Below are 21,816 nucleotides of genomic sequence, written 5' to 3' on the forward strand. Positions count from 1 at the left end.
TTCAGCCTTCTCCTCAGGGCAGTTATGATGAAAGCAGAGTGAGTCTGCAGGCTTGGCACCCCCTGATAGGTGAGTGGGAAGGGTTAGGCTATTACATAACAATGGTGTGCTCGTCAGGGGAGGCTGTTTTCAGTGAGCTGGAGAGGTAGACCAGGGGGTCAAAGGAAGAGGAAAAAAATGGCAGGAATTGAGAATAGCAGTGTGTAACTGAGCTGAAATGTCCCTTGTCCTCTAAGGGAAGTCATAAGTGGAGTTTGATGAGTAAGTGGGTTTGATGCAAGTTTAGGACACTTAAGGACATTTTTCTCAAGCCTAAATGAGGGAAGGTCTCAACCTGTAATTAAAAGAGGGAAGCGTAATCAATAAGGAAAGTAGAAACTTTTCCTTGAAAGAATTTTGAGGATAGACTTAGAGATTAGAGAAATCAAATGGAGTTGAGGGTAATGGATGAACTGGAGAGTAAAATGTCATGAGAAAAATTAGGGTGTGTAACTATAATTTATCAAGTTAAACATATACCTACACTATGATCCAGCAATTTCAGTCCTAGGAACTTACCACATAGTCTTGTCTATGAATGTTCATAGCAGCATTATTCATAAATGTATTCTACAATCTGGAAACCAAGAACTTGTCCTTGATAGGTGACTAGATAAACACACTGATATATTCATTCATTGAAATACTCCTCTGTTATAACACGAACAAACTTCTGAAACATGCAAGATCAAGGTTGAATTTCAAAGAAATTATGAGACAAGCCAGACCAAATGGAGTAGTTAATGTATGATTTAATTTGTATGAAGTTCTAGGATACTTCAAATTAATCTATGGAAATAGAAATGTAATTATTAGTTTCTAGATGTATGAGCAGGGGAATGGGGCATAAAGAGACCTTTCTGGAAAAATGTAAAGTATCAGTCAAATATATTGATTGCAATGGTGATTTCAAGTAAAAGCTCATCAAGCTGCACCCTTAAAATCTGTGTGTTTTATCATAAGCTAAGGATACCTCAAGAGTTAATTTTCTATAAAGGATTTGACTTCAACTTCTTTCTGACTCAATCCAGAATTAGCACATCATGAAATTATCTTAGAAACCATCTCCCTTTCCTTTTCAAAAATAGTTTTAACATAGAATTGCATGAAAACAGACTCAATTTGGTATAAGGAAGTTACCTAAAGCAGTTTACCTCATTTATTTTTCTCCTCTTATGAATCATACCTTTTAGCTGGGAGGATTTATACAAAGTAATATTTAGAAAAGAAGAATATATTAATATTTAAATGTGTTGTGTGCAACATTGAAAGATTTGTTTTAAATTCAGTGCAGTCAGAAATATTTTAAAAGTACAAGAATGAGTTGATCTCAGCCTGAAATAAACTGGCCGCAATAAAAAAAACTAATTTCTAAGAAGAAAGTAATGTAGTAGAAGTAGAAAGAGGAATAAAAGTAATTGTAATGGTAAGAATTATAAAATGTACTAATTTATACATTATATGTATATTAATAATTATTGAAAAATAGGAACAGATAAAAAGGGTTGGGCCCTTTGGGAGCAGTAATAGCTAGTTATCCATTTATTATTTGATGTGATGGGAAATTTTGACTGGAATCTGTAAGAGGGGGGATGACATGAGGGAAGTCATATTAGAAAGATAATTAGGCTGCTTTTTATATTCAGGTACTGTTTTCACCAAACTGTCAAACCATTTTTGTCCTCTGCTCTCACACTGCAACAACAATCAACACTAAAGAAGACTTCTGTGACCAAAAGTGTTTTTGTTTTTTTTTTCACACACAACAAGCAGCAGATACCAGCTATGTGTCCTTCAAATCAATTCTGACACCATCTACCTGGGTATAGTGTCAGATCCCCCAGGTTGCATGTCCAGTCACCAGCTTCAGCTACCAGTCACACGTGTAGGCCTCCAGAACTTCTGATCAACAAGTTCCAATTTGGGGTTCCCATGACTCCTTTTTGGAGTTTGGTTAATTTGTTGGAATGGAACTCAGGAAAACACTTATGCTTACCCAGTTATTATAAAGGGTATTATATAGGATATGGAAGAAGAGATGCATAGGGTGACATATGGTGCAAGGGGCACAGAGCTTCCATGCCCTCCTTGTGCACAATCGTCAAGGAGCCCCCACATGTTCAGCTATCCAGAAGCTCTCTGAACCCTACCATTTTGAGTTTTTGTGGAGGCTTCATTACATAGGCATGATTGAGAACCATGTAAAAATGTGATTGGAAAAAGTACATGATCTAAACCCAGCAAGGCCTGTCTGTTCAGTCTTGGCCTCTGTGTTTACCATTCTTTCTTTAGGATATTGGGCAGGACCCCCTCTGGAATGAGGGTCTTCTGCCCCATAATCAGATTAGTCCTGCCTTGGGTAGGTGAAAAAGGACAGGAAAGGGTCAGAGAAAGAGAGGGATTCTGTTTCTTCAGGTCTGTTTCTGAGGCCTAAAGCACTCCAACATTAATTATAACAAAACTGTAACAAGGTTGTGGGCATTGTAAGCTAGGGACTATGGATGAAAACCTGTGTGTGTGTGTGTGTGTGTGTGTGTGTGTGTATTCATAATATCACAGATACTGAAAAGATACACCAGGAAACCCCCCAGTCACAAAGTTGTATAAATTAGCAGACTATTTCAATGATGTGAAGAGGACTGTTTGGGGGTACAGACAAATTCTAGAAATGAGTTACGTTTGAGTAATCGTGTGTGTGTGTGTGTGTGTTGTGTTTAGTCTTCTAAAAATCTTGAATTTAGTTCTCTCTTTGTGTGTCTCATCTGGCTTTTCATGAATTAGTATGTATTATATTTGAAATCACAGATGTTTCAAAAAGTTTTAAGTGAGAGTGAGATCAGTAAAGTATCAGGCTAGAAAACTGCAAGCTCGCCTTCCCCCATAGAAACATTGAAAAGGAAAAAACCTTCAGATGGAGGAAAAGAGGAGGATAGGAGAAGTTGGTATATGGGTATGAAGTTACAATTAGAAGGAGTAAATTCTGGTGTTCTATTGCACAGTATAGGGACTATGGTTGACATTAAAATATTGTATATTACAAAATAGCTCTTCAAAAGAGAGGCTTTTGAAGGTTCTCACCTCAAGGAATGTAAATGCATGAGGTGATACGTATATTGACTACCCAGATTGGATCATTATACAACATAGATATGTATCAAAACTTTAAATTGTACCCCATATATATAAATAATTACAACAGTTCAATTAAATAAATAAATAACTTTTTAAAAGAACTTTAAAACATCTGGAGTGCAGATATCTCTCCTTCATTGCTGGTGGGAATGCAAAACAATACAGCCAATTTGGAAGGCATTTTGGCAGTTTCTTACAAAGCTAAACACTGTCTTACCATATAATCCAGTTATCACACTCCTAGGTATTTACACAATGTATTGAAAAACTTAATCTGTGTACATATAGCTATAGCCAATTTACTCATAAATTGATAAAAATTGAAAGCAACAAAGATATTCTTCAATAGGTGAATGAGTAAACAAACTGCAGTACATACATACATACATACAATGGAATATTATTCTGTCATAAATTCAAGCCAGAAAGAGGCATGGAAGAAGTAAATGCATAATACTCAATAAAGGAAACCAGTTTGTAAAGCCGACATACTTCTATGTTTCCAACGTTGTAAAAGGCGGTACTATAGAAATCAAAACTATCAGTGGCTTCCAGAGTTGGGGGCAGGGGGAGTGTTAAAGAGATGGAATGAATAGCTGGCACACAGGGGATTTTTATGGAGTGAAACTATTCTGTATTATGCTGCAATGGTGGGTACATGACATGTGTTTTACAAATCCATAGAAATGTACAACACAAAGGGTAAACCTCAGTGTAAACTATGAGTTGAGTTAGTAACAATGTATTGATATTGATTCATCAATCGTATCAACAGTACCTACCAATGCAAGATGTTAATAATAGGGAAGAATGTGAGTAGGGGAGACAGGAAGTAAATGGAAGCTTCCTGTACTTTCTATTCAGTTTTTCTGTAAGCCTAACAATGCTCCAAAAATGAAGTATATTAATTTAAAAAATTTAAAAATAACCCAATGTGAAAGCAGGAGCAGAGGTGGAGCAATATGGTGGAACAGAAGGCTCTACCAATTGTTACCCCTACAAGAACACCAATTTAACAACTATCTACCAAAGAACCAAAATTCACGAGAGCACTCCTAGTACCTGGTTTTATCTTCATATCACTTTGTATCCCTGAAAGAGGGACTGAAGAAACAGAAGAGAACAGTCTTGAATTCCTGACACCACCACTCCTGCCCCAGGCAACTGTAGTGGGGTGCAGAAAGCATCTCTGGATGCTGGGGGAGAGAGAGCACAGCAATTGGAGGGATTAAACTCAGTGATGTCCTGTTAGAGCAGAAAGGAAAATCGGACTGAACTCAGCTGACACTTGCCCACACAGGTAGCATTTAAATAAGCCCTAGCCAGAGGGGAATTGCTAGTCCCAGCAGTCTGTACTTGAGTACCTGCAAACCTCACCACTGAGGGCTACAGTGCTGTATGTCTCTAAGTAAACTTGAAAGGCAGTATAGGCTATAAGGACTGCAACTCTAAGACAAGTCCTAGTGCTGAACTAGGCCCAGAGACAGGGGACTGGGTTAGGGGGGCGGGGAGGCACCTGACCAACTGAGACACCAGCCAGGGTGGCTAACGGAGTACTGGCATCACTCCTCCTCTAAAACCAGATTTCACAGCTTGCAAGAGACTTGGTTGTCCTTCCTTCTACTTGAGGAGACGAGTGGGAAGAGTGGGGAGGACTTGTTTTGCAACTTGGATATCAGCTCAGCTACAGCAGGATAGGGCACTGGCCAGAGTCATGAGGCCCCTGTTCAGGCCCTAGCTCTTGGACAACATTTCTAGACACATCCTGGGCCAGAAGAAAACCTGCTGCCTTGAAGAAAAGGGCTCAGACATGGAAGCATTCATCACCTGCTAACTAAAGAGCCCTTAAGCCCTGAATAACCAGCAGCAATACCCAGGTACTATGTCAAGGACCTTGGGTAAGCCTCTGAGACTTGCCGGCTTCAGGTGAGACAGCACATTACCAGTTGTAGTGGCTACTGGGAGAAATTCCTTCTGCTTGAAAAAAGCAGAGGGAAAAGTAAAGGGGACTTTGTCTTCTACCTTATGTATCAGCATGGCCACAGAGAAGTAGAGTACCAAGTGGGCTCTTGGGGGTCCTTGATTCCAGGACTGGACTCTTGGATGGCATTTCTGGACCTGCCCTGGGCTGTAAGGGTGCCCACTGAAGGGCAAGTCCCAGGCCAGGCAGTATTCACCACAGCTGACTTAAGAGACCTTGAGCCTTTAGAGACAATTACCAGTAGTCTGGCAGTACTCCTTGTGGCATGTGGTAGTGGTGGCTATGGAGTGAGGCTCCTCTGCCTTTGAAAAGGGGAGGGAACAGTGAAAAAGATTGCATCTTGTGGTTTGAGTGCCAGCTCAGCTGCAGTAAAATAGAATACCAGGTAGGCTGCTAAAGCTTTCAACTCTAGTCCTCAACTCCCAGAGAGCATCTCTGGACCCACCTGGGGTTTTGAGGAACTTGCTTTCTTGAAGTAAAAAAAACACAGGACTGGGTGGCTTTTCCACCTGCTAATTGTAGAGCCCCAGGACCTTGTGTAAACACAGACAGTAGCAAGGGATTCATTACAGCAGGCCTTGGGTGAGACCCAGTGCTGTTCTGGCTGCAGCTCTGACCCAACAAAGTCATAGTGGTGGTGGCCACAGGGGTGCTTGTGTCACTTCACTCCCAAGCCTCAACTCTTGCCCTTTGTGCACCTACAGGCTTAACACCACAAAGAAGTCTTGGCAGCTTCCAGCTTGCACCCTCTGGAGCAGTGATCTGAGATGTATCTGGGGCTCTTTTAGCCACAACTGGAGCTGGAGTGGCTGGAATGCAGGGAGCAGTGTCCTTAGGTTGCACAGGGCAGCGAGGCCTGAGGACCAACGCCCAGACCATGAAACCATTTTTCCCTCCTAGGCTTCTGGGCCTGTGATGGGAGGGGCTGCCATGAAGGTCTCTGAAATGCCCTGGAGGCATTTTCCCCATTGTCTTGGCTATGAACCTTAGGCTCCTCTTTACTTATACAAATTTCTGCAGCCAGCTTGGGCTTAAATTCCTCCCCTGAAAATGAGTTTTTCTTTTCTACCACATAGCCAGGCTGCAAATTTTCCACATGTTCATGCTCTGCTTCCTTTTAAATATAAGTTCAAGTTTCAATTCATTTCAGTGCTTATGCAAATGAGCATAGGCTTTTAGAAGCAGCCAGGCCACAGCTTGAATGCTTTGTTACTTGGAAATTTCTTCCACCTGGCTGGACACATTGGCTCATGCCTATAATCTCAGCACTCTGGGAGGCTAAGTTGGGTAGGTCGCTTTGAGCTCAGGAGTTTGAGACCAGCCTGGGCAACACAGCCAAATCTTTCTCTATAAAAAATACAAAAATTAGCTCTATGTGATGGTGTGAACCTGTAGGTCCAGCTACTTGGGAGGCTGAGGCTACAAAATTGCTTGAGCCTGGGAAGCAGAGGTTGCAGTGACTGAGATCATACAACTGCACTCTAGCCTGGGTGACAGAGTGAGATCCTGTCTCAAAAGAAAATTTCTTTTGCCAGATAACCTAAATCATCTCTGTCAAGTTCAAAGTTCCACAGATCTCTAGAACAGGGGCACAATGCCACTAGTCTTTTTGCTAAAGCAGAACAAGAGTGACCTTTATTCTAGTTCCCAATAAGTTCCTCATCTCCATTTGAGACCTCCTCAGTCCAGACTTCACTGTCCATATCTGTATTAGTCCATTCTCACTGCTATAAAGATACAACCTGAGACTAGGTAATTTATAAAGGAAAGAGGTTTAATTGACTCACAGTTCTGCAGGCTTAGCAGAAAGCATGGTTAAGAGGCCTCAAGAAACTTACAATCATGGTGGAGGACTAAGGGAAAGCAAGCACATCTTACATGGTGGCAGGCAAGAAGCCTGAGAGCAGTGGGAACATCTACTTATAAAACCATCAGATCTCATGAGAACTCACTGTCATGAGAAAAGCATGGGGGAACCACCCCCATGATCTAATCACCTCCCACCAGGACCTTTCCTCAACACCTGGGGATTACAATTTGGATTACAATTCAAGATAAGATTTGGGTGGGGACACAAAGCCAAACCATATCATTCTGCCCCTGCCCCCTCCCAAATCTCATGTCCTAACATTCCAAAACCAATCATGCCTTCCCAACAATCCTCTGAAGTCTTAATTCGTTCCAGCATTAACTCAAAAGTCCAAATCCAAAGTCTCATCTTGTGAAACCAAAAACAAGTTAGTTACTTCCAAGATACAATGGGGGTATCATTGGTTAAATGTTCCCATTCCAAATGAGAGAAATTGGCCAAAATAAAGGAGCCACAAAACCCATGCAAGTTCAAAACCCAGAGTGTCTGTGGTTTTTTCAGGTACACAGTGCAAGCTGTCAGTGGGTCTGGGGTCTGGAGGATGGTGGCCCTCTTCTCACAGCTGCACTAGGAAGTGCCCCAGTGGGAACTCTGCATGGGGGTTCCAACCCCACATTTCTCTTCTGCACTGACCTAGCAGAGGTTCTCCTGCAGCAGACTTCTGCCTGGACCTCCAGGCATTTCCATACATCCTCTAAAATATAAGTGGAGGTTCCCAAACCTCAACTCTTGCCTTCTGTGCATCCACAGGCCCAACACCACGTGGAAACTGCCAAGGCTTGGGGCTTGCACCCTCTGAAGCAATGCTAAGCCATACCTTGGCCCCATTTAGCCACCACTAAGGTTGGAGTGGCTGGGACACAGAGTACCAAGTCCCAAGGCTGCACAAAGCAGCAGGTCCCTGGCCTGGCCCACAAAACCATTTTTGCCTCTTAGTCCTCCAGGCCTGTGACAGGAGAAGCTTCCCAGTAGGTCTCTGACATACCTTGGAGACATTTTCCCCATTGTCTTGGCTATTAACATTCGGCTCCTCATTACTTATGCAAATTTCTGCAGCCAGCTTGACTTCCTTCCCAGAAAATAGGTTTTACTTGTATACCACATAGTCAGACTGCAAATTTTCCAAACTTTTATGTTCTGATTTCCTTTTATTTTTTTATTTTTATTTTATTTTATTTTATTTTTTTGAGACGGAGTCTTGCTCTGTCACCCAGGCTGGAGTGCAGTGGCCGGATCTCAGCTCACTGCAAGCTCCGCCTCCCGGGTTTACGCCATTCTCCTGCCTCAGCCTCCCGAGTAGCTGGGACTACAGGGGCCTGCCACCTCGCCCGGCTAAGTTTTTGTATTTTTAGTAGAGACGGGGTTTCACTGTGTTAGCCAGAATGGTCTCGATCTCCTGACCTCGTGATCCGCCCGTCTCGGCCTCCCAAAGTGCTGGGATTATAGGCTTGAGCCACCGCGCCCGGCCTCTGATTTCCTTTTAAACATAAGTTCCTCATCTCCATCTGAGACCAGCTCAACCCAGACTTCATTGTCCATATCACTATCAGCATTTTGGTCAAAACCATTCGGTAAGTCTCTAGGAAGCTCCAAACTTTCCCACATCTTCCTGTCTTCTTCTGAGCTCTCTAAATTGTTCCAACTTCTGCCTATTACCCAGTTCCAAAGTTGCTTCCACACTTTCAGGTTATCTTTAGAGCAGTACCCTATTCTACCAGGACCCATTTACTGTATTAGTCCAATCTCCCATTGCTTTAAAGATACTACCTGAGTCTGGGTAATTTATAAAGGAAAGAGGTTTAATTCAGTCACAGTTCTGCAGGATTAATAGGAAGCATGGCTAGCAGGCCTTAGGAAACTTACAATCATGGCAGAAAGGGAAGGGGAAGCAAGCAGGGCTTACATGGGGGCAGGTGAGAGGTGCAAGAGAAGGGGAAGCTTCTACTTATAGAACCATCAAGACTTGTGAGAACTCACTCACTATTATGAGAATAAGATTGAACCATGGGCCAGGCATGGTGATTCACACTTGTAATCCCAGTACTTTGAGTGGCCAAGGTGGGTGGATCACTTGAGGCCAGGAGTTCAAGACCAACCTGGCCAACATGGTGAAACCCTGTCTCTACTAAAAGTACAAAAAATTAGCCGGGCATGATGGCACGTGCCTGTAATCCCAACTACTTGGGTGGCTGAGGCACAATAATTGTTTGAGCCTAGGAGGCAGAGGTTGCAGTGAGCTGAGACCACACCACTGCACTCCTGCCTGGGCAAGAGTGAGACTCTGTCTCAAAAAAAAAAAATTGAACCATGAAGAAATCCAAAACCTGTCCAGAACAAAAACAAGTAATGAGATTGAAGCTGTAATAAAAAGTCTCCCAATAAAGAAAAGCCTGGCACTCAAATGGTGTCACTGCTGAATTCTACCAAGTATTAAAGAAGAATTAATACCAATCCTACTCAAACTATTCTGAAAAGTAGAGAAGGGAATACTTCTAGACTCTTTCTATAATGCCAGTATTACCCTGATACCAAAAACAGCTAAAGACACATCAAAAAACAAACAAACAACCAAAAAAACAAACAAACAAACAAACAAACAAAAAACCACAAAACACTACTGGCAAATATCTCTGAAAAATATTGATGCAAAAATCCTCAACAAAATACTAGCAAACCTAATTCAACAGTACATTAGAAAAATCATTCATCATGACCAAGGGGGATTTATGTCTGGGATGCAAGGACAGTCCAATACATGCAAAACAATCAGTGTGATACATCAGATCAGCAGAATGAAGGAAGAAAACCATAAGATCATTTCAATTGATGCTAAAAAAGCATTTGATAAAATTCAAAATCCCTTCATAATAAAAACTCAAAAAACTAGGTATAGAAGGAACATACAACAAATAAAAGCCATATATGACAGACTCACAGCTAGTATCATACTGAACGGGAAAAGTGAGAAAGCCTTGCCTCTAAGGTCTAGAATACGACAAGGATGCCCACTTTCACCATTGTTGTTCAACATAGTACTGGAAGTCCTAGCTAGAGCAACCAGACAAGAGAAGGAAAGAAAGGGCATCCAAATTGGAAAGGAAGAAGTCAAATGATCCTCTTTTACAGATGATATAATTTTATATTTGGAAATACCTAAAGACGCCACAATAAAACTGTTGGAACTGATAAACTAATTCAGTAAAATTGCAGAATATAAAAATCAACATCCAAAAATCTGTAGCATTTCTATAGGCCAACAGTGAACAATCTGAAAAAGAAATTTACAAAGTAATTCCATTTGCAGTAGCAACAAAAATTTAACTACCTAGGAATTATTTTAACCAAAGAAATGAAAGATGTCTACAATGAAGACTATAAAGCACTGCGAAATAAATTGATAAGGACACAAAAAATAGAATATATTCCATGTGTATGAATTGAAAGAATAAACATAGTTAAAATGTGCATATTACCCAAAGGAATCTCCAGACTCAGTGCAATCCCTATCAAAATACCTATAAGATTCTTCACAGAAATAAAAAAAAAATCATAAAATTTATATGGAATTTATATTTTTATCATCTGTGAAGATTCTTCATGAAAAAAAAGGCAGGGTGCAGGGGTTCATGCCTGTAATGCCAGTACTTTGGGAAGCTGAAGTGGGTGAATTGCTTGAGCTCAGAAAGTTTGAAACCAGCCTGGGCAACATGGCAAAACCCTGTCTCTACAAAAAAATACAATAATTAGCCAGGTGTGGTGGAATGGGCCTGTAGTCCCAGCTACTCAGGAAGCTGAGGTGAGAGGATGGCTTGAACCTGGGAGGCAGTGGTTACAGTGAGCCAGGATTGCACCACTGAACTCCAGCTTGGGTGACAGAGCAAGACCCTGTCTCAAAAAAGAAAAAATTAAGAAATAGAAAAAACAATTCTAAAATTTATACGGAACCACAGAATAGCCAACACTATCCCAAGCAAAAATAACAAAACTGAAGGAATCACATTACCTGACTTCAAATTATACTACAAAGCTATAGTAACCAAAATGACATGGTACTGGTGTAAAAACAGACACAAAGGACAATGGAACAGAATAAAGAAGCCACAAACAAATCATCACACCTACAGTGAAGTCATTTTTTACAAAGGGGCCAGGAACATACACTGGGGAAAAGACAGTATCTTCACTAAGTGGTGCTAGGAAAACTGGATATCCATATGCAGAAGAATGAAACTAGGCCCCTATGTCTCAACATATTCAAAATAAAATCAAAATGGGTTAAAGACTTATACCTAAGACCATAAACTATGAAATTACTACAAGAAAACATTGGGTAAATTCTCCAGGACAATGCTCTGGGCAAAAACTTCTTAAGGCATACCACATAAGCACAGGCAATCAAAGCAAAAATGGACAAATGAGATCACATCAAGTTAAAAAGTTTCTGCAAAGCAAAGGAAATCATCAACAAAATGAAGAGACAACCCACAGAGTGGAAGAAAATATTTTCAAAACACCTATCTGACAAGGGATTAAAGACCAGAATATATAAAGAGCTCAAACAACTCTAAAGGGAAAAAAACTAATAATCCAATTTAAAAAATGGGCAAAAGATCTGAATAGACCTTTCTCAAAAAAAGACATACTAATGGCAAACAGGTGTATGAAAATATGCTCAACATCATTGACCATTAGCAAATCAAAACTATAATGAGACATCTTTTTACCCTAGTTAAAATGGGTTTTATCTTAAAGACAGGCAATAACAAATGCTGGTGAAGATATGGAGAAAAGGGAAACCTCGTACACTGTTGGTGGGAATGTAAATTAGTACAATCACTATGGAGAACAGTTTGGAGGTTCCTCACAGAAATGAACATAGAGCTACCATATGATCCAGCCATCCCACTCCTGGGTATATACTCAAAAGAAAGTAAACAATATATCAAAGAGATACCTGCACTCCTATGTTTGTTCCAGCACTGCTTACAATAGCTAAGATTTGGAAGCAACCTAAGTGTCAATTAACAGATGAATGGATAAAGAAAATGTGGTACATATACATAATGGAGTACTACTCAGCCATGAAAAACAATGAGATCCCATCATTTTCATTTGCAGCAACATGGATGGAACTGGAGGTCATTATGTTAAGTGAAATAAGCCAGGCACAAACATTGCATGTTCTCACTTATCTGTGGAATGTAAAAATCAAAACAATTGAACTTGTGGACATAGAGCAGTAGTAGAATGGTTACCAGAGGCTGGGAAGGTGACATGGTGGCAGAGGGGAGGTTGGGATGGCTAATAGGTTTTAAAAAATAGAAAGAATGAATAAGACCTACTATTTGATAACACAACAGGGTGCCTATAGTTGATAATAAATTAATTGTACATTTAAAATAACTTAAAAAGTGTAATTGGATTATTTGTAACACAAAGGAAAAATGCTTGAGGGAATGGATATCCCATTATCCATGATGTGGATTATTTAACATTGCATGTCTGTATCAAAACATCTTATGTACACCACAAATGTATATACCTGCTATGAACCCACAAAACTTAAAAAAAAAAAAAAAAAACTAAAAAAACTAGCAATGCTCACTTCAGAAGCATATACTAAAATTGTAATAATACAGAGAATATTATCATGGCCCCTTGCACAAGGATGACACACAAATTTGTGAAGTGCTCTATATTTTTTATATTAAATAAAATTATTATTTAAAAATTTTTAAAAACTAAAGAATTTCAATACACAGTTTGGAAAAACATGCTATATAGTTTCTAAGTAGCCCATAGTGAAAAACAACATAATAAATAATTTTTAATTTCTGTAAGAACTACTTCTTATAGCATAGTAAAAAGAGAAAAAAAAGAACAGGAGTGGCCAAGATGGCCGAATAGAAGTAGATAGTGTGCATGGCTCTCATGGAGAGGAAAAGATGGGGTGAATAAATACAATACCTTCAATTGAAACATCCAGGTACTCACACTGGGGTTAATCAAGGAAACAGCCTGACGCACAGAGAACAAAGAAAAGCAAGACAGGACAATGGCCCACCTAGGAGCAACATGGAGCCATGGGATTCCCCCCTGCCCAGGGAAGCAGTGAGTGAATGAGCAGCCCTGGGAAACCATGCTTCTCCCACAGATCTTTGCAACTTGCTGGTCAAGAGGCCTCCTTGTGAACCCACTCCACCAGGGCCTTCAGTCTTCAGTTTGACAGACAGAACTAGGCAGAGTCTTGGCATAGCAGCTGCTCAGGCATGCATGGAGACCCTGCAACCTTAGATGCTGGGACTTTCTAGCAAACGTAGCTGCAGCTCCAGCAAAGTGGGAGGTTAGACTCCTGTGCATACCCCTAGGAAAGAGGATGAATCCAGGGGGCTGAGCAGCAACAGCCCACAGACCCCACTTCCACAGCACCTCACAAGATAAGACCCACTGACTTGGAATTCCAGCCAGCTACCAGTAGCGGTATTGTACCTCGCTAAGAAGGAGCTCCCTGGGGTTGTGGTGGGTGGCCATTATTGCTGTTCAGGCACCTTAGTCATCCCAGCCTTCAGGCTTTGGAGAGTCTGAGCTGACCTGGGGCAGAAGGGATCCTCCGGAACAGTACAGCCGCTCTACCAAAATGTGGCCAGACTGCTGCTTTAAGCAGGTGCCCAATCCTGTTCCTCCTTACTGGGCAGGACCTCCCAACTGGGGCCTCAAGCCACCCCACCTAAGCACTCCAACCAACAGAGATATGAATTATTCCTGGCATGGCACTCCCAGAGGGAGGGGCAGGTCACCATCTTTGCTGTTTGGGTGACTTAGCTGTTCCAGCCTTTGGGTTTTGGAGTGTCTGGGGTGACTGAGAACTGAAATGGACCCCCAGTGCCGCATAGCAAAGCTGCTCTACAAAAACGTGGCCAGACTGCTTTTTATTTTTTTATTTTTTTAATTTTTTTAAGGCATGCTTTTTTTTTTTAATTATTATACTTTAAGTTCTAGGGTACATGTGCACAACGTGCAGGTTTGTTACATATATATACATGTGCCATGTTGGTGTGCTGCACCCATTAACTCGTCATTTACATTAGGTATATCTCCTAATGCTATCCCTCCCCCCTTCCCCCTCCCCACAATAGGACCCGGTGTGTGTGGAGAAATAGGAACACTTTTACACTGTTGGTGGGACTGTAAACTAGTTCAACCATTGTGGAAAACAGTGTGGCGATTCCTCAAGGATCTAGAACTAGAAATACCATTTGACCCAGCCATCCCATTACTGGGGATATACCCAAAGGATTATAAGTCATGCTGCTATAAAGCCATATGCACACGTATGTTTATTGCAGCACTATTCACAATAGCAATGACTTGGAATCAACCCAAATGTCCATCAGTGACAGACTGGATTAAGAAAATGTGGCACATATACACCATGGAATACTATGCAGCCATAAAAAAGGATGAGTTCGTGTCCCTATGGCTTGTCACCAGACAGGGAACCCCTGGCTTGAGCCCACAGCACAAACTCTCCATCTTGGGTTGACTGCACTGAGCAATTGCTGACCTGCATCTCTCTAGGTTGCAGCCCCAAGGAGTCAAGCAAATGACCCTTGGCTACAACCACTACTAAGATCTGTTCCTCTGCGCCTCAAAGCTGGGAAAAGAATATAAACACTGAAATCACCCAAGAGCTGCAGTGGGCAGCCCAGGAGTGCCAAATCGTGAACTACAGCCTGTACTTAAGGAGGAGAGGAACCCCCATTTTCAGAGCACTGAGAGGGAACTTGACTGCAACTGCAGGAAAACATAGGGGGGCCACACAAGGGGGCAAGAGTCTACCAACTGACCAATAAGCCTAAGTGTCGCCTGCTGGATCATACCCCAAGGCTTCAACACCAAAAATACCTCATTAACATACCCTACTCTGAAACCAGAGATAAGAAGTCAGCTTCAAATAAAGACCCTATACAAAGTCTTGGTCCAGTGAAAACATCCAGAAAAGAAATCTATTGACTGTGTTCAATCTGCACTGCAGTTAAAGGAACACTCACACACACAGATGAGAAAGAACCAAGGTAAGAACTTCAGTACCTGTCATATTTCCTCCAAATGACTACAGCAGTTCTCCAACAAGAGTTCTTAACCAGGCTGAACTGGCTGGAATGACAGAAATAGAATTCAGAACATGGATAGAAACAAAGATCACCAAGACTCAGGAGGATGGCAAAACCCAATCCAAGGAAAATGGAAATCACAATAAAGTGATATAGGAGATAAAGAATGAAATAACAAGTATAAAAAAGAACCTAACAGGTCTGGCAGAGTTGAGTAACACAAGAATTTCACAATGCAATCACAAGTATTAAGAGCAGAATAAACCAGGCTGTAGAAAGAATTTCAGGCCAGGCACGGTGGCTCACGCCTGTAATTCCAGCATGTTGGCAGGCCAAGACAGGCAGATCATCTGAGGTCAGGAGTTCGAGACCAGCCTGGCCAAAATGGTGAAACTCCCTCTCTACTAAAAATACAAAAATTAGCTGGGCATGGTGGCAGGTGCCTGTAATCCCAGCTACTTGGGAGGCTGAAGAAGGAGAATTGCTTGAACCTGGGAGGCAGAGGTTGCAGTGAGCCAAGATTGCACCATTGCACTCCAGCCTGGGCGACAAGAGCAAAACTGTCTCAAAACAAACAAACAAACAAACAAAAAACAGAATTTCAGAACTTGAAGACTGATTCTCTGAAACAAGACAGTCAGACAAAAATAAAGAAAAAAGAATTTTAAAAGTGAACACGTTCTTTGGGAAGTATGGGATTACATAAAGAGGCCAAATCCATGAATCACTGGCATCCCTGAAAGGGAGGAGAAGAAACCAAACAACTTGGAACATATATTTCAGGATATCATCCATGAAAATTGTCCCAATCTTGCTAGGGAGGCCAACAGTAAAATTGAGAAACACAGAGAACTCCTGCAAGATTCTACTCAAGAAGATCATTACCAAGACACATAATCATCGATTTTCCAAGGTTGAAATGAAAGAAAGAATGTTAAAGGCAGCTAGAGAGAAAGGGCAGGTCACCTACAAAAGGATCCCCATCAGTGGGATATCACCACTGATCCCACAGAAATACAAACCACCATCAGAGAATACTAAAAACAATTCTACACAAATAAACTAGAAAATCTAGAAGAAATAGATAAATTCCTGGACACACACACCCTCCCAAGACTAAACCAGGAAGAAGTTGCATCCCTGCATAGACCAATAACAAGTTCTGAAATTGAGGCAGTAATTAATAGCCTACCAACCAAAACAAGCCCAGGACCAGAAGGATTCACAGACAAATTCTACCAGAGGTAAAAAGAGGAGCTGGTACCATTCCTCCTGAAACTATTCCAAACAATAGAAAAAGAGGGACTCCTCCCTAACTCAGTTTAGGAGGCCACCATCATCCTGATACAAAAACCTGGCAGAGACACAACAACAAAAAAAGAAAAATTCAGGCCAATATCCCTGATGAACATCGATGCGAAAATCCTCAATAAAATACTGGCAAACAGAATCCAGCAGCACATCAGAAAACTTATCCACCACAATAAAGTCAGCTTCATCACTGGGATGCAAGGCTGGTTCAGCATATGCAAATCAATAAACGTAATCCATCACAGAAACAGAACAATGACAAAAACCACATGATTATCTCAATAAATGAAGAAAATACTTTGATAAAATTTAACACTTCTTCATGCTAAAAACACTCAAAAAACTAGGTATTGATGGGACATATCTCAAAATAATATGAGCTATTTCTAACAAACCCATAGCCAATATCATACTGAATGGGCAAAAGCTGAAAGTACTCCCTTTGAAAACCGACACAAGACGAGGATGCCCTTTCTAACCACGCTTATTCAACATAGTGTTGGAAGTTCTGGCCAGGGCAATCAGGTCAGATAAATTTTTAAAAGCGTATTCAAATAGGAAGCAAGGAAGTCGAATTACTTCTCTTTGCAGATGAAATGATGTATATTTAGAAAACCCCATCATCTCAGCCCAAAATCTCCTTATATTGATAAGCAACTTCAGCAAAGTCTCAGGATACAAAATCAACATGCAAAAATCACAAACATTCCCATATACCAATAATAGATAAACAGAGAGCCAAATCATGAGTGAACACCCATTCACAATTTCTACAAAGAAAATAAAATACCTAGGGATACAAGTTACAAGGGACATGAAGGACCACTTTAAGGAGAACTATAAACCACTGCTGAAGGAAATAAGAGAGAACACAAACAAATGGAAAAACATTCCATGTTCATGAATAGGAAGAATCAATATCGTGAAAATGGCCATACTGCCCAAAGTAATTTATAGATTCAATGCTATTCCCATCAAGCTATCACTGACTTTCTTCACAGAACTAGAAATAACTACCTTACATTTCATATGAAATAAAAAATGAGCCTGTATAGCCAAGACAATCCTAAGCAAAAAGAACAAAGCTGGAGGCATCATGCTACCTGACTTCAAACATACTACAAGGCTACAGTAACCATATAGACCAATGGAACAGAACAGAGGCCTCAGAAATAATACCACACATCTACAACCATCTGATCTTTGACAAACCTGACAAAAACAAACAATGGGGAAAGAATTCCCTATTTAATAAAGGGTGCTGGGCAAACTGGCTAGCCACAGGCAGAAAACTGAAACTGGATCCCTTCCTTACACCCTATACAAAAATTAACTCAAGATTAAAGATTAAATGTAAATTAAATATAAAACCTAAAACGTATAAATCCTAGAAGAAAACCTAGGCAATACCATTCAGGACATAGGCATGGGGAAAGACTTCATGACTAAAACACCAAAAGCAATGGTGACAGAAGCCAAAATTGAAAAATGGGATCTAATTAAAGACTTTCTTCACAGCAAAAGAAACTATTATTAGAGTGAACAAACAACCTACAGAATGGGAGAAAATTTTTGCAGTCTATCCATCTGACAAAGGTCTAATATCCAGAATCTACAAGGAACTTAAACAAATTTACAAGAAAAAACAAACAACCCCATCAAAAAGTGGATGAAGGATATGAACAGACATTTCTCAAAAGAAGACATTTGTGTGGCCAACAAACATATGAAAAAAAGCTTATCATCACTGATCATTAGTGAAATGCAAATCAAAACCACAATGAGACACCATCTCACACCAGTTAGAATGGCGATCATTAAAAAATCTGGAAACAACAGATGTTGGTGAGGATGTGGAGAAACTGAAATGCTTTTATGCTGTTGGTGGAAGTGTAAATTAGTTCAACCATTATGGAAGCCGGTGTGGCAATTCCTCAAGAATCTAGAACCAGAAATACCATTTGACCCAGCAATCCCATTACTGGGTATATACCCAAAGGATTATAAATCATTCTACTATAAAGACACATGCACATGTATGTTTATTACAGCATTATTCACAATAGCAAAGACTTGGAACCAACCCAAATCCCCATCAATGATAGACTAGATAAGGAAAATGTGGCACATATACACCATGGAATACTATGCAGCCATAAAAAAGAATGAGTTCATGTCCTTTGCAGGAACATGGCTGAAGCTGGAAACCATCATTTTCAGCAAACTAACACAGGAATGGAAAACCAAACACCGCACGTTCTCTCTCATAAGTCTGAGTTGAACAATGAGAACACATGGATAGAGGGAGGGGAACATCACACACCAGGGCCTGTCGGGGGTGGGAGGAAAGTGGAGGGAGAACGTTAGGACAAATACCTAATGCATGAGGGGTTTAAAACCTAGATGACAAGTTGATAGGTGCAGCAAACCACCATGGCACATGTATACCTATGTAACAAACCTGCATGTTCTGCAATTGTATCCCAGAACTTAAATTATAATAAATAAATAAATAAATAAGTAAATAAATAAATAAGAAAAAAATAAATGTATCCAAAAGACAAGCCATATTAATGTTAAAACCATTATGAAATTTTTAACAGTCCTTAAAAAAATAAAAAATAAAACTAGAAATCAATAACAGGAGGAATTTTTTACATTTACATAATACATGAAAATTAAACATGTTACTGAACAACTGATGGTTCTTCAAACAAGAAATTAAAAGAGAAATTAAATAATATCTTGGGACAAATAAAAATGGACACACACCATACCAGAACTTATGGAATGCAGCAAAAGCAGTTCTAAGAGAGAAGTTTATAGCAGTAAATGCCTTTATCAAAAAAGGGGAGGATTTTGAATAAGCAATCTAACTTTACACTTGACAGAATTAGAAAAACAAGAACTAAGCCCAAAGCAAGCAGAAGGAAGGAAATAATAAACATCTGAGAGGAATAAATTAAATAGAGACTGGAATATATTAAATAGAAAATAGAAAAGACCAACAAAACTGAGAGTTGGGTTTTGAAGAGATAAACAAAATGGACAAACCTTAAGATGGACTAACTAAAAAAAAAAAAAAAAGAGAAAACTTAAATAAATAAAATCAAAAATGAAAGAGGAGACATTACAACTGGCACTACAGAAATACAAAGGATCATAAGAGACTACTATGAACAATTATAAGCCAAAATATTGGATAACCTAGAAGAAATGGATAAATTCCTACAACATTACAACCTACCAAGACAGAATTATGAAAAAAATAGATCATCTGCACAAACCAACAAGTAAAGAGATTGAAGAAGTAATAAAAATATCTCCCATCAAAGCCTCAGAACTTGATGGCTTCCCTGATGAATTCCGCCAAACATGTGAAAAGACCTAGCACCAACGCTACTCAAACTCTTCAAAAAAAATTGAAGAGGAGGAAATAGTTTCAAATTAATTTTTTGTGGTCAGCATTACCCTGATACCAAAGCCAGTTAAGGACACTACAAGAAAAGAAAATTACAGACCTATATATCTGACAAACATGGGTGCAAAAATGCTCAACAAAATACTAGCTAACCAAATTTAATAGCACATTAAAAGGATTGTTCACCATGATCAAGTGGGATTTATCTCTGGGATGCAAGGATAGTCAAAATACACTAATCATTGAATGCAATACATCACATTAACAGAATGAAGGGTAAAAACTATGATTCTCTAATGAATGCAGAAAAGGCATAGACAAAACTCAACATCCTTTCATGATTAAAAATTCCAACAACTTAGATATAGAAGAAAATTTCCCCAACACAATAAAGACCATATATAACTAGCCCACAGCTAACATCATAATCAGTAAGATAAAACTAAAAGCTTTTTCTTTAAGATGCATTACAAGGCAAGGATGCCCACCCTCACTAATTCAGTACAATATAGTACTGGAACTTTTAGCCAGAGCAATCAGACAAAAGAAAAACAATCATCTAAATTAGAAAGGAAGAAGTTAAATTATCTCTGTTTGTAGATAACATGATCTTAGGTACAGAAAACCCCAAAGACAATCGAAAGCTAATACACGAATATAATAAAATTGCAGGATACAAATCTACATACAGAAATCAGTAGCATTTCTTATATCAACAGCAAACTATCTGAAAAATAAATCAAGAAAACAATCCCGCTTACAACTGCTATAAAGAAATAAAATATTTAGGAATAAATTTAACCAAGGAGGTGAAAAAAAATCTGTACCTTGAAAACTATAAAACATTGATGAAAGAAATTGAAGAAGACACAAATAAAAGGAAAGATAGTCTGTGTTCATGAATTGAATGAATATTGTTAAAATGTCCATACTACTCAAAGCAATCTATAGATTCAATGCAATCCCTCTCAAAATCCTAATGGCATTTTTTGCCTATCAGTGATAGACTAGATAAAGAAATTGTGCCACATATACACCGTGGAATCTATGCAGCCATAAAAAAGGATGAGTTCATGTCCTTTGCAGGGACAAGGATGAAGCTGGAAATCATCATTCTCAGCTGTCCCTTGCAGGGACATGGATAAAGCTGGAAATCATCATTCTCAGCAAACTAACACAGGAACAGAAAACGAAACACCTCATGTTCTCACTCATAAGTGGGAGTTGAACAATGAGAACACATAGACACAGGGAGGGGAACATCACACACCAGGGCCTGTTGGTGGGTGGGGGCGCTAGGGGAGGGATAGCATTAGGAAAAATACCTAATATAGATGATGGGTTGGTGAGTACAGCAAACCACCATGGCACATGCATACCTATGTAACAAACCTGCATGTTCTGCACATGTATTCCAGAATTTAAAGTATAGTAAAAAAAAATCCCGATGACATTTTTCATAGAAATAGAAAAACAGCCCTAATATTTGTATGGAACCACACACACACACACACACAAACAGAATAGCCAAAGCAATTTTGAGCATAAAGAACAATGCTGAAGAAGGCATCAAACTACCTGATTTCAAAATATACTACAAAGGTATAGTAATCAAAACAGTATGGTAATTGCATTAAAAACAGACACATAGACCAAAGGAACATAATAGAGAGCTTAGAAATAAACACAAATTTAGGGTCAACTGACCTTTGACAAACATGCCAAGAACATAAAATGGGGTATAATGCTTGCAGTGGAAGGAAAACATATCATCATTTGCAGATAATATGATTGCCCATACAGGAAATCAAACAGAAAAAGCTTGAAACTAACCATTTAAACCAATGAGAGCTAAACAAATTTCCTAAATACAAGACCAACATGCAAACGTAAATATCATTATTATACACAAGAAATAATTATAAAATGCAGTCGAAAAAAATATACA

At 39.7% G+C, this 21,816-nt stretch overlaps 1 non-coding gene across 1 annotated transcript; it reads left to right on the plus strand.

Moving 5' to 3' along the window:
- The first annotated feature begins 12,621 nt into the window (after positions 1-12,621).
- LOC112629658 lies at positions 12,622-12,725 on the plus strand. Its single transcript, XR_003120736.1, has one exon. It is a non-coding gene; the product is annotated as a U6 spliceosomal RNA (small nuclear RNA).
- The last annotated feature ends 9,091 nt before the right edge of the window (positions 12,726-21,816 follow it).

The sequence above is a fragment of the Theropithecus gelada genome, chromosome 7b (assembly GCF_003255815.1).
Source record: "Theropithecus gelada isolate Dixy chromosome 7b, Tgel_1.0, whole genome shotgun sequence".
NCBI classification, from domain to species: Eukaryota; Metazoa; Chordata; class Mammalia; order Primates; family Cercopithecidae; genus Theropithecus; species Theropithecus gelada.